The sequence below is a fragment of the Dipteris shenzhenensis genome, chromosome 19 (assembly GCF_047967505.1).
Source record: "Dipteris shenzhenensis isolate YYH24624 ecotype China chromosome 19, Dip_SZ_1.0, whole genome shotgun sequence".
NCBI classification, from domain to species: domain Eukaryota; kingdom Viridiplantae; phylum Streptophyta; class Polypodiopsida; order Gleicheniales; family Dipteridaceae; genus Dipteris; species Dipteris shenzhenensis.
This window is the reverse complement of record NC_141614.1, coordinates 25,758,945-25,773,873: the sequence shown is the minus strand read 5'-3', so window position 1 is coordinate 25,773,873 and position 14,929 is coordinate 25,758,945. Positions and strand designations below refer to the sequence as shown.

The 14,929-nt window shown below is 44.6% G+C and overlaps 1 pseudogene; it reads left to right on the top strand.

The window, feature by feature from the left end:
• The first annotated feature begins 343 nt into the window (after positions 1 to 343).
• The window catches only part of LOC147890270 (pentatricopeptide repeat-containing protein At4g39530-like), a 32,048-nt pseudogene continuing 17,462 nt past the window's right edge, over positions 344 to 14,929 (top strand).

Genomic DNA, 14,929 nt, shown 5'->3' with positions numbered 1-14,929 from the left:
AGTGCCTGTCTGTGGGAGTGCTAGAAGTACCCCGTAGCATTGAAGGTCATAGGCACGTTAGTTATGGAGCTCTTGAGATCTTGTTGGAGGCCCTCATTGCTAGAACTATGGCACTAGGAGTCTGCATTGGCATGGTGAAGGCTTGGAGTCATTGCAGTCGCGCGGGCTTAAAGGTCATTGGAGACATGTCGGCTATCCATTGTTTTCGATCATGGGCTGCTGTGTGCCTGGATGGAGGTTGCCATGGAAGAACCTTGGAGTCTACTTATGAGCAGGTCGTAGGAGACTACCGTGGCCTTGTTGGAGCAGGCTGCTCTATTGGAGAGGCCGGTCGTCGGGCGCTATGGCATTGCAGAAGGGCTTGAAGACTGTGAGTAGAGTAGCTGTTTCTTGCAAAAGGCGGATACTACGCCATTGGAGAAGGGAGATGCTAATGGAAGGAGTGCTCGGTGTTACGTTTGGAGAGGTGGAGGTGATGTTGGAGGTTGCTGTAGCTCGGTTAATGGAGCCGTGCTGAGATGCACATTTGTGAGCCTTGCAAATGGAGTCCCCCGTCACTGAGTGCTCGTGGCTATGCGTTTGGAGCGGGGGCAATTGGGCACTTGGGCTAGCCTGTGGAGGAGCCCTTCTAGTAGTTGTTGTTGTCTTTTAGGCTGATGAGAGCCTCATTTGCCATCACCTTCGTTGTGATGGCTTGCTAGCTGTCTGGCCTGGCTGAGATGCCTTTGCTGAAGGATGTCGAGTTGTTGAAGCTACTATTCAAGAAGTCTATGGGTTGCCTTTCCTTCTATTATTGAAAGTGGTTGGTTGCTCTATCGAAGCAGCTGGACTAGTTTATGAGTCGTTGAAGGTTGGAGCTTGTTTATGGATGGAGAGGAAGGTGCTTGCAGCAGTTCTAGTCGCTATAATAGATGGCTGCCTCGCTTGCCTTGCACTACTATAATTGTCTAAGTCCTTGCTAGCAACTCCTCTAAATAATTCTCCTCTTAGAACTAGACTCTCACACCTCTCTCTTTCTGAAAAGGGATGAACCTTTCTAACTCTCTGAGAATTCACAATGGATCTAATCTCTCTTTCTCTCAATCAAGTCACAAAGAATTTCTCTCCCTAATGGAATGATGGAAATTTTCTTTCAAAGAATGGATGAAGATCTCTCACTAGAAGTGGACTCTCACGGAGAACATTCAAAAGAACTCTCAATCACTCAATCTCTCTCACAAGGATGGCACCTCAGTGGAAGGCAGAACCATTCTCTGATGCCATGACAAAATATGAAGAGGGGAGAGGAGAAGAGCGGAGATGTGAGGAGAGAGGGCACAACTAGAGAGCACACCACAAATGACTAACTGTACACTAGGTTTAGTTGAAAATGTAGAATATATACAAGCCCATTCAAGGTTAGGGTTAGGGCATCTAACCCTTTCCTTTATAGTATTCTATTGGATTAGTTCTATGCACATATGATCACATGATGCTGCTATGCACATATGATTACCTAATGTTGAGTGTGATCTCTCAACATAGAGCAAATAGTACTCTTGCACAATTGGAAGTCTTCTTGTACCCTGGCAGGGACAATGGTGACATGTTCTTGGAGAATCATGGTGGTGGTTGATGCCAAGACTAACTTGAGGGTCTCATAGGAGAATTGGCATTCTTCTATCCAATGAAGGATGATCAGTAGTTTATGCCTAGTTATAGATGGATCTATGATAGTAGCCCATGTGCCTTCTAAGGTGAACGCATCATCCATGGATTTTTTTATCGAAGCTATGCTTGTATATTAATATAAAATCTTGGTGGAAGTTTATCAAGCTCATTTTTTTAGTTTCACAATATTGATAGGATGTAGTACACTTTTATATATTTCCTTTTGAAATTTTCATTAAAAAATGTAAATCCTGGCAAAAGTTTAAATTTATTTGCATAAAAGTTTCAAATCCTGGCAACTCTTTCAAACATATATTTTTGTTAGGGAATACAAACACCAATATAAAAGTCTAGCTTCTTAACGAAACTAGCTTGAAAAAATCATCCATGGCATCATCAGATTTAAAGAAAAAAAAATGGATTGCATATTATAAAATGTGCTAACATCTGAGTCAAGGTAGCATCAGTACAACAAATGGGTATCAATCGGTAACAAATTCACGGTAGGATCCAAATGAGATGCAGATAGATGACTAGAAACAAAAATATGATGATTTTGGTACGAAACAATGGCATATCCTCTTCAAGTGGCAATTTTTAGAGAAGGTATTGAGGCACAAACATTTTGCTAGAGATGGGGTAGAGAGTTAATGATGGTAACAATAGTGAAGATAGCCATTAAGGGAGAATTGGGGTCTCAAAAGGGCCTCATAAGGAATGGATTAGGGAATTCTTAGTGGCTAATGGAAGGGGCTTGGAGGGTCCCAAAGAGGCCTAACCAGCCCAACCTAGGTGGGTTAAGCCCACATTTGAGCCCACCTCTCCCCCCATCAATGAGGGGAGGCGGCCACTTTTTGAAATTTGAATTTCAATTTTTGAATCTCCCTCCCTCCCTCTCTCTCTCTCTCTCCCTCCCTCCCTCTCTCTCCCTCCCTCCCTCCAGGCTCCCTCCCTCCTCCTCCTCCCTCTCCCTCTCCCTCTCCCTCCCTCCCCCTCCCTCCTCCTCTGCCCTCCTCCATCTTGCTCCTCCTCCTCCCTCCTCCCTCTCCCCTCCTCCTCCTCCTTCTGGCTCCTCCTCCCTCCTTCCTCTCCCCTCCTTCTCCAGCTGCCCAAGATCCCTCTCCTCTGCTCCTCCCTCCTGCAGAATCTCTCCCCTCCTCGTCCCTCCTGTAGCTAAAAGAAAATAATACATCTGTGCTCAACAGATAATAGGATCTCGTATGCAAGAGAGAAAACTAGATAGTATGGAGAATCAAAATTTTGATTACTGTAGAACTGATACAATAGATGGTGCTGCCTCCTAGCCGTGCGCTCCTATGAAAGAAGCTTCAATGGCAAGCTGGAAACAGTAGAGGATGGAGGCTGGATGCTAAGAAATCAGGGTTGTTGTAGCCAGTGATGAAATGGGCTTCACGGGCTTGCTCTTATATAGCCACCAGTCGTAGCTCAATTGGGTGACTAACCGAGTCCACCCAAAATGGTTGACTGGGGGTTGGTCCTGAAATAGGCCACCGACCACACGATAGAACTGGTGTGCAAAACAGAGCAACTAACCTATGGTTATCGTTCGGCCCACAGCCATCCGAGATCATCTGGGACTCCAAACGGGCCCCGCAACTCGAGAGTGGGCTGCCCTGGGAAATGTTCCATCTACCCTCAATGCGATCAGTCATGGGATGCCTTCCCGCACTTGCATGTAGCCTAGTTGGTGGTGTGCCAACTCTATCTGAAGCCATCTAGCCATCAGGCCACACATGGCCCCCATCTTGTGTCCAAACCAGGACCTACCGAATAACCGAGCTACTCAAATGCCTTCTCCTCATATGGGGGGCTTACAAGTAGAGTTAGCTAGTTCCCGCATAGTTACATGAGAGTGGAGCATTGATATCTAACACCCCCCCTCAATGTCCACCCGCAAGTGAACTTACTTTTTTGGTCCAATGCCAAGTCGATGAAGATGCCTCTCCAGCAAGTCTCTTCCAAGAGCCTTCGTGAAGATGTCCGCAGCATTCTCTGTAGTCAGTACACCAAGTCGACCTCTCCATCCATGATGAGCTCATGTACAAAGTGATATTGAATCTCAATGTGTTTTGTGCGAGCATGGAACACAAGGTTCTTTGCAATCGCCATGCAACTCTGATTGTCACATGATAACTATGTAGGCTTGTTCTGCACTGTACCCATGTCCCCCAAAATCCTCCTCAATCACACTGCCTCGCAAGAAGCAAAGCATGCTGATTTGTACTTAGCCTCGGTAGAAGAAGGAGCAACTATGGGTTGCTTCTTGCTGACCCATGACATAGCTCCAGATCCAAGTGAGAAACAGTAACGTGTCACTGATCTCCTATTGTCCACGTCTCCTGCCCAATTTGATTCACAAAATTCGGTCAAGATGTTGCCCTTGGTATAGGTGATGCCATAATCAAGTGTGCCTTTGATGTATTTCAACACCCGCATCCCTGCCCTCCAATGGTTCTCCCGAGGCTTATTGGAAAACCTGCTTAGTACACCAGTCGCAAAACTGATGTCCGGCCGTGTGTTGCACAGGTAAATTAAACTACCCACAAGTCTTATGTACTTCACTTCGTCCACCAGTGGTGATGAATCCTCATTCGAGAGCTTCACGTCAACCTCCATAGGGGTACCAACTGTCTTGCACTTAGCCATGCCAAATGCCTTCAGTATCTCTCCAGCATACTTCAGATGTGAAATGATATGTTTCGGCTCTTGCCAAACTTCAATCCCCAAATAGAAATGCATCAGTCCGAGTTCTGTTATTTCAAACTCTCTTCCTAGCAAATGCTTTGTCTGCGAGATCATCTCTTCATGGTTCCCTGTTATGACAAGGTCATCCCCATAAAGGACCACGATCATACACCTACCTCCTTCTCTGAAGATATACAAGTTTGCATCAGATGGGCTCCTCCTGAACTCGTTTTGTAGAAAGTAGGCATCAATTCACTGGTACCACGCTCGTGGGGCCTATTTTAGCCCGTAAAGTGCCTTCTTCAGTTTACAGACTTTACCTTCTGAATCGGGGATCTCAAAACCTGGTGGTTGTTCCATGTATACCTCCTCCTTGAGATCTCCATTCAAAAAGGCAGATTGCACATCCATCTGAAACACAGGCCAACTTCCCTAGGCAGCTAAAGCCAAAACACTGCGAATTGTGGTTAGTCGAGCTGTGGGAGCAAAAGAATCCTGATAATCAAAACCATGTACCTGTGCGAATCCTTTTGCCATGAGCCGAGCCTTGTACTTATCCAACGTGCTGTCGGACTTGTACTTGGTCTTGTACACCCACTTGGTCCCAATTACCTTGCGTTTTGGTGGATGATCCACAAGGTCCCAAGTGTTGTTCTTCATTATGGAGCCATACTCCGACTGCATAGCCTCCATCCACCTATCATCACCCTATGCCTCTTCAAGACACTTGGGTTCTTTAGCACGGATCACCTCTGTCATCAACGTGTAGTTGACCAAGTGTTCCTACGCCCTTCTTTGCTCCTCTAATCTCTTGGACCGGCGGTGTTCAAATGGTTCCTCCTCAATGGCTGGAGATTCTCTACCATCCAAAAGCTGCTTTACCCACTTCGGGAATGGCTGTTGCCGTTGTGGTTCTGCAGGCTCCTCTTCCTCTTCTTTGTCTTGAATCCTCCCAAGCACCGTTGGGGGAGTTCGCTGTTGGTGGCGGTACTAGATGGATATCCTGGTCCTGGTTGTCTGGGAAGGAAGCATCCTCCTCTAATTGATGCGGCTATTCTTAGAAGACCACATCGCGACTTACAATTACCTTCTTGGTAATAGGATTATAGAGACGGTAACCCTTCGCCTCTTCACTGTAGCCCAAGAAAATACATTTCCAGCTCTTCGGTTCCCATTTGGTCCTAGTAGCATCAAGGACATGCACAAAACAGTCACATCCAAAAACTCTGAAATGTGCAGCTGAAGGTTTCTTACCAGAAAAGGCCTACAGTGGAGTCATCCCATTCACAACCTTCGTGTAGCTACGATTTAGAATGTAAACTGCAATGTTACATGCTTCAGCCAAGAAAGTCTTTGGCAAATCTTTCCCTTTCATCATACTCCGGCCCATTTTGCAGATGACGTGCATCTTGCGTTTTGCTACTCCATTTTGCTGTGATGTATGTGGCGGGGGTTTCTGCCTCTTGATCCCGTGACTTTTGCAATAACTTTCGAATTCAATTGATGTGAACTCTCCACCTCTGTCTGATCTCAATTTCTTCACCTTCCTCCCCGATTCTTTCTCGACCATTACATGCCATTCCTTGAACCTACTAAAAGCCTCGTCTTTAGTCTTCAGGACGTATATCCATATCCTTCTACTATAGTCATCGATCAGCGTCATCAAGTAGTAGGAACCACCCAAAGCTTCCATCTCCATCTTTCTGCAGAGATCCATGTGAATGAGCTCTAGAGAAGCCTTTGCCCTGCTGGCCTCTTTAGGAAAGGGATGTCCATGCTGCTTGCCCATCATGCAAGCTTCACATACATCACGCAAATCTGAAATTTTTGGTAGGTCTGCAATCATTCCACTTTTATGCATCTCCTTCAAAGAACTAAGGTTTAGATGACCAAACCTCTCATGCCACAGCTTAGTGTTCTTCACATCAGCTCGAGCACTGAAAGCTGAGAGTTCGTAGATGTTGTTGCACCGTGTACATTTACCAATGACCTTCCCTTGAAGATCCACAATCTGTGTGCCATTCTTATCGAAGTGAACTTTGAGGTCCCGATTCGTGATCGCAGAAATGGACAACAAGTTCCTCTTGATATCTGGCACATAAAAAACATCGGACAGTCGTTTTACAACTCCATCTAACTTGAGAGCAATCGTACCTTTTCCTTTTGCTGGACATTTTGCATCATTGCCGACTACTACCAGGATGTCATTCCCTACCGACTGTAGAGAAGTATACCAATCCTTGCGACTGGTCATGTGGCACGATGCACCATTGTCAATGATCCACGGTTCATCAACAGGTACATGAATTGCATCCGTGCAAATCTCCTCAATTGCTACAAACAACTCTACTGGTACTGCCTGCGCGATTTTGCTGGACTCTTTCTTTACTCCATTCTTCTCATCTGCAATCTTCTTTTAGCACTCATTCTTCTTGTACCCTGCCTTGTTGCAATAGAAGCACTTGATCTTCTTCTTTCTCTTTTTATCATCAGAAGAAGATGGATTACCAGAGTCCTTACCCTTACCTTTCTTTGACTTGCGTAGAAAGCCAAATCTTCTCCAGTCCTTATCTTTTGACGCATCTCCTCCTCCAGAAAGCATTGCACTAAAATCCTCAAAGTTGAGGGGAAATTTTATCTTTTGCGTATTTAGCACCGTAACAATACCGTCGTACTTTGGTGGGAGAATCCGTATGCACCTTCGTGCTAGATTCTCACTAGTGATGGTGATGCCAATCGCAGTTATCTGATCACGCAGATTCTTCACCCTGTTGATGAACTTCTCTGCCGCTTCAGACTCAGACAATTTCTCATTCATGAGTTGAGTCTCCAGATTTTGAATCCGCATCTGATTCGTGGTCTCGTACTGATTTTTCAAGACCATCCATGCCTCCTCCATTGTGGTGACATGTTGAATTAACACCTTGACAGAATCACTTACACTACAGACAATAGAACACAGCACATCTACATTTCTTCTTGTCCATGCGAGAATCTCATCCGCAATTGGCACTATCTATTGTCCTGCATTGGCTGGATCTGGTCTCGCAACCGGCCTCACGTCCACCCCAGTAGCAGTGTCCCAAAGCTCGTATGCACTTAGGATGGTCTTCATCTTGACCTTCCAGAGTGGATAGTTAGAGCCGTCCAACTTTCCACTTTCACTGAACGGTGGGATTCGCAGTCTTGCGGGCTAGGCCATCTCTCACAATCTACTCGCAAACACAAACACACTACCAAATCTTCTCGCTAGAGTCCAGGCTCTGATACCATGTAAGAAAATAATACAACATTTGTGCTCAATAGATAACAGGATCTCGTACGCAAGAGAGAAAACCAAATAGTATGGAGAATCAAAAATTTGATTACTGTAGAACTGATACAATAGATGGCGTTGCCTCCCAGCCGTGCGCTCCTATGAAAGAAGCTTCGATGGCAAGCTGGAAACAGTAGAGGACGGAGGCTGGATGCTAAGGAATCAGGGTTGCTGTAGCCAGTGATGAAATGGGCTTCACGGGCTTGCTCTTATATAGCCACCAGTCATAGTCGGTTAGGCTCAATTGGGTGACCGACCCAGTCTGCCCAAAACGGTCGACTGGGGGTCGGTCTTGAAATAGGCCACCAACCACACGATAGAACTGGTGTGCAAAACAGAGCAACTAACCTACGGTATCTGTTCGGCCCACAGCCATCTGGGATCATCTGGGACTCCAAATGGGCCCCGCAACCCGAGAGTGGGCTGCCTCGAGAAATTCTCCGTCTACCCTCAATGCCGTCAGTCATGGGATGCCTTCCCGCACTTGCATGTAGCCTAGTTGGCAGTGTGCCAACTCTATCTGAAGCCGTCTAGCCATCAGGCCACACATGGCCCCCATCTAGTGTCCAAACCAGGACCTACCGGATAACCGAGCTACTCAAATGCCTTCTCCTCATATGGGGGGCTTACAATTAGAGTTAGCTAGTTCTCGTGTAGTTACATGAGAGTGGAGCATTGATATCTAACAGTAGCATCTCTCCCCTCCTCTTCCCTTCTACAACAGCTCCTTTCCTCCCTTCTACACCTGTCGCCCTACTCTTCTCCTCCTCTTTCTGTTGCCCTTATTAGCTTCTCCTCCTCCCTCTCCTTGCTACTCTCTCCCTCTCACTGCTCCATCTTTACCAGCTCTCCCCTACATTTTAGCCTACATCACTAATACCTCTCTTTGAGTACTCATGGCACCATTCGAGGACATATCCAACAAGTACCACGTGAGCCTACAACTAGAGGCAGAATATGCAAGCACACGCTCTTTGGGATATAGTGGTACTCCTCAAAGTGTGCTCCATAGTCTTTGATTGCAAGGGAAGAAGCATCTTGACCGTTGGGTGGATGGAAACTTGTATCCTTTAGACCCTGCCACCCAAATTTCATACAGTGCCTCGGGGGGGTCACTATCTATAAATCCTCTATATCACGTGCGTTCAAGGCATATTTCTAAAATCCCTTATCTGTAAAATTTTCATCAATAAAATGTACCCTTTTTCTATACAAATCTGTAAATTTTTTTGAAAATTGTTTTAAATACTCCCTTATGTAAATTAACTTTTGTTGAATTTAGATATTAAAAACATCCTTCTGTTGAACTCACGTGATAGGGTTTACACGTCACAAAAAGGATCCTAAGTGGGACCCCATTCTACCAATTCCATTGGAGCAGGTACACGTGTGTACTTTGCATGTTGAACTGTGTATACTTGATAAGTTACTCTATCTCCATCTAGATTATGCTTGGAATTTGAGGCCATAGCAAGTCTCTGCACAATGCATTGCAAAAGTTGAAGAACTAATCTCACTAATGGGACTTCACGGAGGCAATGTGAAGCTTAAGCAAGACAAGAAACAATCAGGAAAGACACAAAATCTTCTTGCTAAAGTGTCCATGGGTGGAGGGAAGGCAAGGAGGTTCTTGTCCAACCACAATGCTGATAAAGAAAAACATACATTGGCTCAAAGCACCCTAGGTTGGGAGTACTAGAAAGATTTGTGTGAGTGCACCACAAATCAAGCTTCACATCCGCGAATTGCTACTTTGAGAGCAAAACTGTGGACAAAGCTTGATGCATTTATAAAGTTGCTTAGACAAGGTCAAACAGATGAGCTTTATATGAGAGATTTAGGACAGCATTGGGAGAATTTATATCATTGATGGTAGAAGCATGGGGGGAGTCACATATTACACATTACATGGTAATCCTCCTTAGGTTAAAATTTTGTGCTTAAAACTTAAGTCAATTTATGTTTCTAATACAATGTTTTTCTTTACAGCATATTCTTTATGCACATGCACCATGGTTTGTGGAGCAATGGGACCCTCTGTCCATTTGGAATACTCAAGGAATGGAGAAATCACACTACAGAGCAAAGGCAGCATACTTCAAGAATATAAGGCATGGGGGTGGTATCATACAAAGCAATGCACTACATGAAATGTTCGATTGGTTTTATAGATGTCTAGAGGCCAGGACTCTCAAGCGCGATAAGGTAGAGGTCTCAAGTCTTGCAAAAGCGGTTCAACATGTCAAGAAGACAAGGAGATGTGCTGCTTGGAAGTCCTCAATAGGGATCCAAGGGGTTGTGCTTTGGTTGCAACGTAGAGTCAAATAGGAGAGGCGTTGGATCCTAAGAGAGCCCCAAATGTAAAATGTTTGATGAATAAAGTTAACACTATTTTGAGTCAATTATAGATTCCAAAATTCACAAATTTATTTGGGAATTGCAGAATTGCATGTGTGACATGGTAGGGTGGAGGGGTGAGTGGGTTGGGATGGAGGGTGGTGAAGATTAAGTATTACCGAACTAGCAACAAAACACTGGGGGGGAGGAGGTGCACTCAAAAAACCCTAATTTAAAAGAAAAACCATGAAGTGCTTTAAAGATTACTATATATAGCACTTCAAAACCCTAAAATCCCTCATTTCTATGGCACGAGTTAAACAAACTGCTAGACCCACTGGACGTCATTTAGATGCTACCCGTTGTCCTCCTCAGAATGCCATGGCCTCCGAACACACTGCAAGCCCTAGTGGCCAAGAGGGCAATGATCACCAAGGATCTGAAGGCAGTTCTCATCATCAGGAGACCAAGCAACGCGAGTCCCCACCATCTGACTCTCATGGGGGATCCCAGGGATCTCAGCACCATGAGGAATCCCAGCATGATGAAGGATCCAAGCACGATCAAGGGTCCTCTCAGTCCTTCCACACAACTAACCGTGGAAGTAGAGAGGTCTTCCAAGAGGGGCAAAATAGTCTAGTCAATCCTGATCAACTGCCCCTCCCTCCTTCGTGGGGTCCTCGTGTGGAGCATCTAAACGAACAAGGGAAGCAAGAAAGGCAAAGAGAGGAGATGGAGAGATTATAGGGGCCACAACAAGAGGAAGTATTTGGTGGGCTCACAGATATAATGAACCTTGGCCCCAATCCTCCAACCAAGCAAACCGCACGGAAGAGCACCATCAACCCTTTGTGCCTCGAGATGATCAGATATGAGGAGCCTCTAGTACGAGTTGAGCAAGAGCCTCAGCCTGCTATCTCACAGCCTCGTGAAAAGGAAAAGAGACCAAGGACAAAGCAGACCCCTAGGCGCAAGAAGCCACCTTGAATGACCCACTAGACATAGGAAGAGGAGTCTGAAGAGGTGGTTGCAAGGGAGGAGAGGTGAAAGAAGTTCAAAGCGGACAAGAGGCCATGGAGCCATGCCCAAAGGCCAGTGCAGGGTCCCCCAAAGATTAAGAGGTGTAAAAAATCAGGCGTGAAGGCACTTCATGAGATCCGCAAGTTCCAAACCACTGTGGACGATCTCATTCCCCCGGGGGATTCACAAGGGGAAACTTATGATATCACGTGAGTGTACAATAGGGGGGTTTTTTGAGATGAGGCATAAGCTTATACATTAGGGGTGGGGGCCCTTTTTAATTTTCTCAATCTTAAATTTAAGTTAGGGGGCCTTGACATCTTTGGGGAGGAAGAGGGAGAGGTATAGGGAAATACAAGTTTTTACCCCCTAAACATAAAAATTACACACACACATACACATTTGACTAGTGACAATTGGTTATGTACCAATTGCGCATGAACTAAGCCTGAGCTATAGCTAAATGTAGGCCATGGTAGGGAATAAAATGAATACTACCCATTGGTGAATATTTGAAGATGGTCTAATCTATGTCATCTGAACTTTCTTATGATGTAATCCAAATAATTGAGAAAGAACATAGATTTAAGGAAGGGGGGGACATAGTCTACTTTTGGTGGTATCCTTATAAGCTTAAATAGGGGTGTTTTATTATGTTACATGGACCATATATAGGGGGTTTTCTTGAAGTTGATGCACGCAGGTGACGTCCCCCTTGTACTAAGAGTGAATCCCCTGGTCTCATTCCCCATGCACCCTTCTAGTGTTGTCCATGAAATAGCACATGTGCGTTTCACTTCACGCACTATGGGAACAATTCAGGAGGCAACGGAGCAGATGACAGTAGATCTTTTTGAAGACACGAACTTATGTGCTATCCATGCCAAAAGAGTAACAGTGATGGACAAGGACCTTGCACTCGCCAAGCACATCCGCTTCGATCCCTCCCTTAGGCCCTAGATGTTGTTTAGGTTCAGTGTAACCTGAATCATTTTCATGTGAATCTCTGCCCTTTGAGGCCAATGAATAAAATATATCTTTATGTTCTATTACTGTTCCCATGTTATTATACATGTTACGTGATGCTTTCCATCAGTTTATGCAAGTTCAGTGTGAATTTGAGTGGTCAAATGATGTTTTTTCACCGTGCGACAGAATGCAAATGTGTTCGGCATCGCGTGGGGAGCCCAAAAATGATAAAACCTACTATGGCGGGTATGGGGCCTGTTTGACCAATACGCACCATAGCAGGTTTTACCATTTTTGGGCTCCCCGTGTAATGCCGAACACATTTGCCTTCTGTCGCATGGTGAGATTCTTACTGGATTGCTCAGAAATGACCATTATAGCGCAAATATTTATCTGATCGCATGCTTTTGAATAGAATAGTGAATGAAAATATCAATGCCAACAACAATTAAAGTTACAAAATACAATGACAGTATAAAATAAAATTTGTAAAAGAACACAAAATGGGGCACTGTATAAAAAGTATAGCTATATTCATATAAAATAAAATTTCTATACAATAAGGCTTCAGAGCCTTTCTCTCTTCTCTAAAACACTGAGAACATCGAGCTTTGAATTCCCAAATACACTCCTAGCTCTAAACCTAGTCGATAGAGAGTCAATGCTATTGTCATTGCTGGCCAGGGACATGGTTGCTGCCATCAATGCCATACCTTGAAAATTGGTTCCAAAGGCATTGAGGGCAGCCATGCGGTTCACCAAAATGACCTTGTCAGCATTGCCATTGATGTCAGCATGACCAATCACTCTTGACGAGGCCTTGCACTTCAGGAGGTCATGAGTGCCATTGGAGAAAACTTTTTGTGGATAACCACAAAGCACCCTTTTGCTTAGCCAAGGTAATGTGCCAGTGAGTGATCTCAGCCAAAGCTACTGCGAACAAGGCATTGCCAAGATGAGAATAGGTCGACCTCAAATGCCTCCTGCAATAGTCCAACATTACATTAGAATTCCATTAAAGCAAAAGTATACCAAGAGAGAAGAAATTCAAAGCTCATAGTTTCTTACCACTATGGAGTCATCATGCTCAATCCCTTCCTCTTTGTCAAGGAGGATGGATCCAAAGGCCTCCTGCTGTCTGGAGTGAGATGTGGAGGCTTCTTCTGGAACATCAGGTAGGTCGGAGTAGATTGGTGTCTCTACATCTTTGATTTGGGCCAGTGTTAAAGCAAGAACCTCTTCTATTGAATCATCTGCTCCCAAAAACCCAGGTTCTTGCATAGTTGTGTCCACCTCGTATCCACATAGGATACCAAGAGCTTCATCCTCTCGGAGACCAAACATAACCTCTATATCATGGAGAAAGAGGTATTGTTCTCCATCGACAAGAAGGGGAGCAAGAAACCATATCATTGTTGTGGGGTCAATAGAGGTGGTCTCGAGGTGGATGGAATTTGAGAAGTAGAATGGGGTTCAAGAGGTCGCTGGAGCACTTCCAGGGGCAATGCCACTTCCCGCTCCTCAACTTCTTCATCTATGGGCTCTTCATTGTAGATGTTGGGCTCATCTACAGAAATAAGAGGATCGGAAAGGGCAGGGGCAGGGTCAGGGGCTTGAGGTCAAGGCCTTCTCTTCCATTTGTCCCTCCTGGAGAAGGAAAATAAAGGTCATTTCCCAGGATAGGAACCTATTTCTGGTGTTTTCAATGACTCCACCTGCTAGGAGGTCATCAGTGTCCACCTCCCTAAACCCCAGGGGTGTGAGCTGGGCTCGAAAGCGATCTAAATGCTTCACGAACCTGGGTTCTTGATTGAACAAGTACTTCAAATAATCAATTGGGACCCATCTTTTTGTAGACTCATCAAGTTGATATGCAAAACTCGCAATGTAGTCTTGCATGTACTTGATGAGGTCTTCAAAATCTCATCTCGGGCTCCCAAGTAGGTGCCTAGGACATCTATGCTCTTATCAAAGACTAAAAATAACTTCTCCTCTCTATCAATTAATGGAGTATGGGAGATGAAATCGTGGAAGGCAGACCTAGCAGAATCCATGGTAGTTTGGTAGCTAGGAGAACTATGGCTATGATAGTGAAACTTTGAAACTAAAGTAACTTTATAACCTATATATACCCAAATGTTCTAAATATAAAAAATAAAAAGAATTATAAATTTTTTGGGAAAACTTGACATTGACATGAAACAAAACCATTCAAAACATCAAAATTAATTGCACCACTATTAATTGGAAAATGTCAAAATCCACAATTGTTCCACCCTACATTTTCTAGACAATCTTCAATACTGTAGGAGGGATAAAAGTGGCACTATGCATGCACTTCTCTGCACGCTTTCCTACCTTTTCACCATTTGAGGTAAAGTGAAAGGACTCAGTCATGCCATCCTCCATGACCAATAGGTGTTCCTGCACGTCCTTGAGAGTCCACTGTGACGTGACAGTCACATTCTTGACATCTCCTAAATGAGAACCAATAAATAAACTTACCCCTATATTATCATCATCATTAGAGTCAAGGGGGAGCTAATTTCCACTTGTTTTCTTCCAGCGCCTATATTGGAAAGCAAAATATAACATTTGGCAGGAGATGTGGTACTTGACAACCACATTGTCCTTACATACATGGCATTGAAACAGATCACCCTTTTTGTTCACTTGACCTGCTTCCCCAATTCACCCCAAGCAATTCCTCAAGGGCATTCTCATGTAGGCACTTTCATGACCACATGGTTTTTGTTTTGTGCATCTAGATATTATGAAAACAAGAAGCAAAAATGTGCAAAGGCATAAACCAAGACAACCTTACCCATTTAGAGCCAAATGTAAACTTCATGGCCATGCCCACATCCTTTGAAATCTTTTCCTTGTATGATTGCATTGTTCTTGAGTCCACCATGCTACAATCCATGTCCT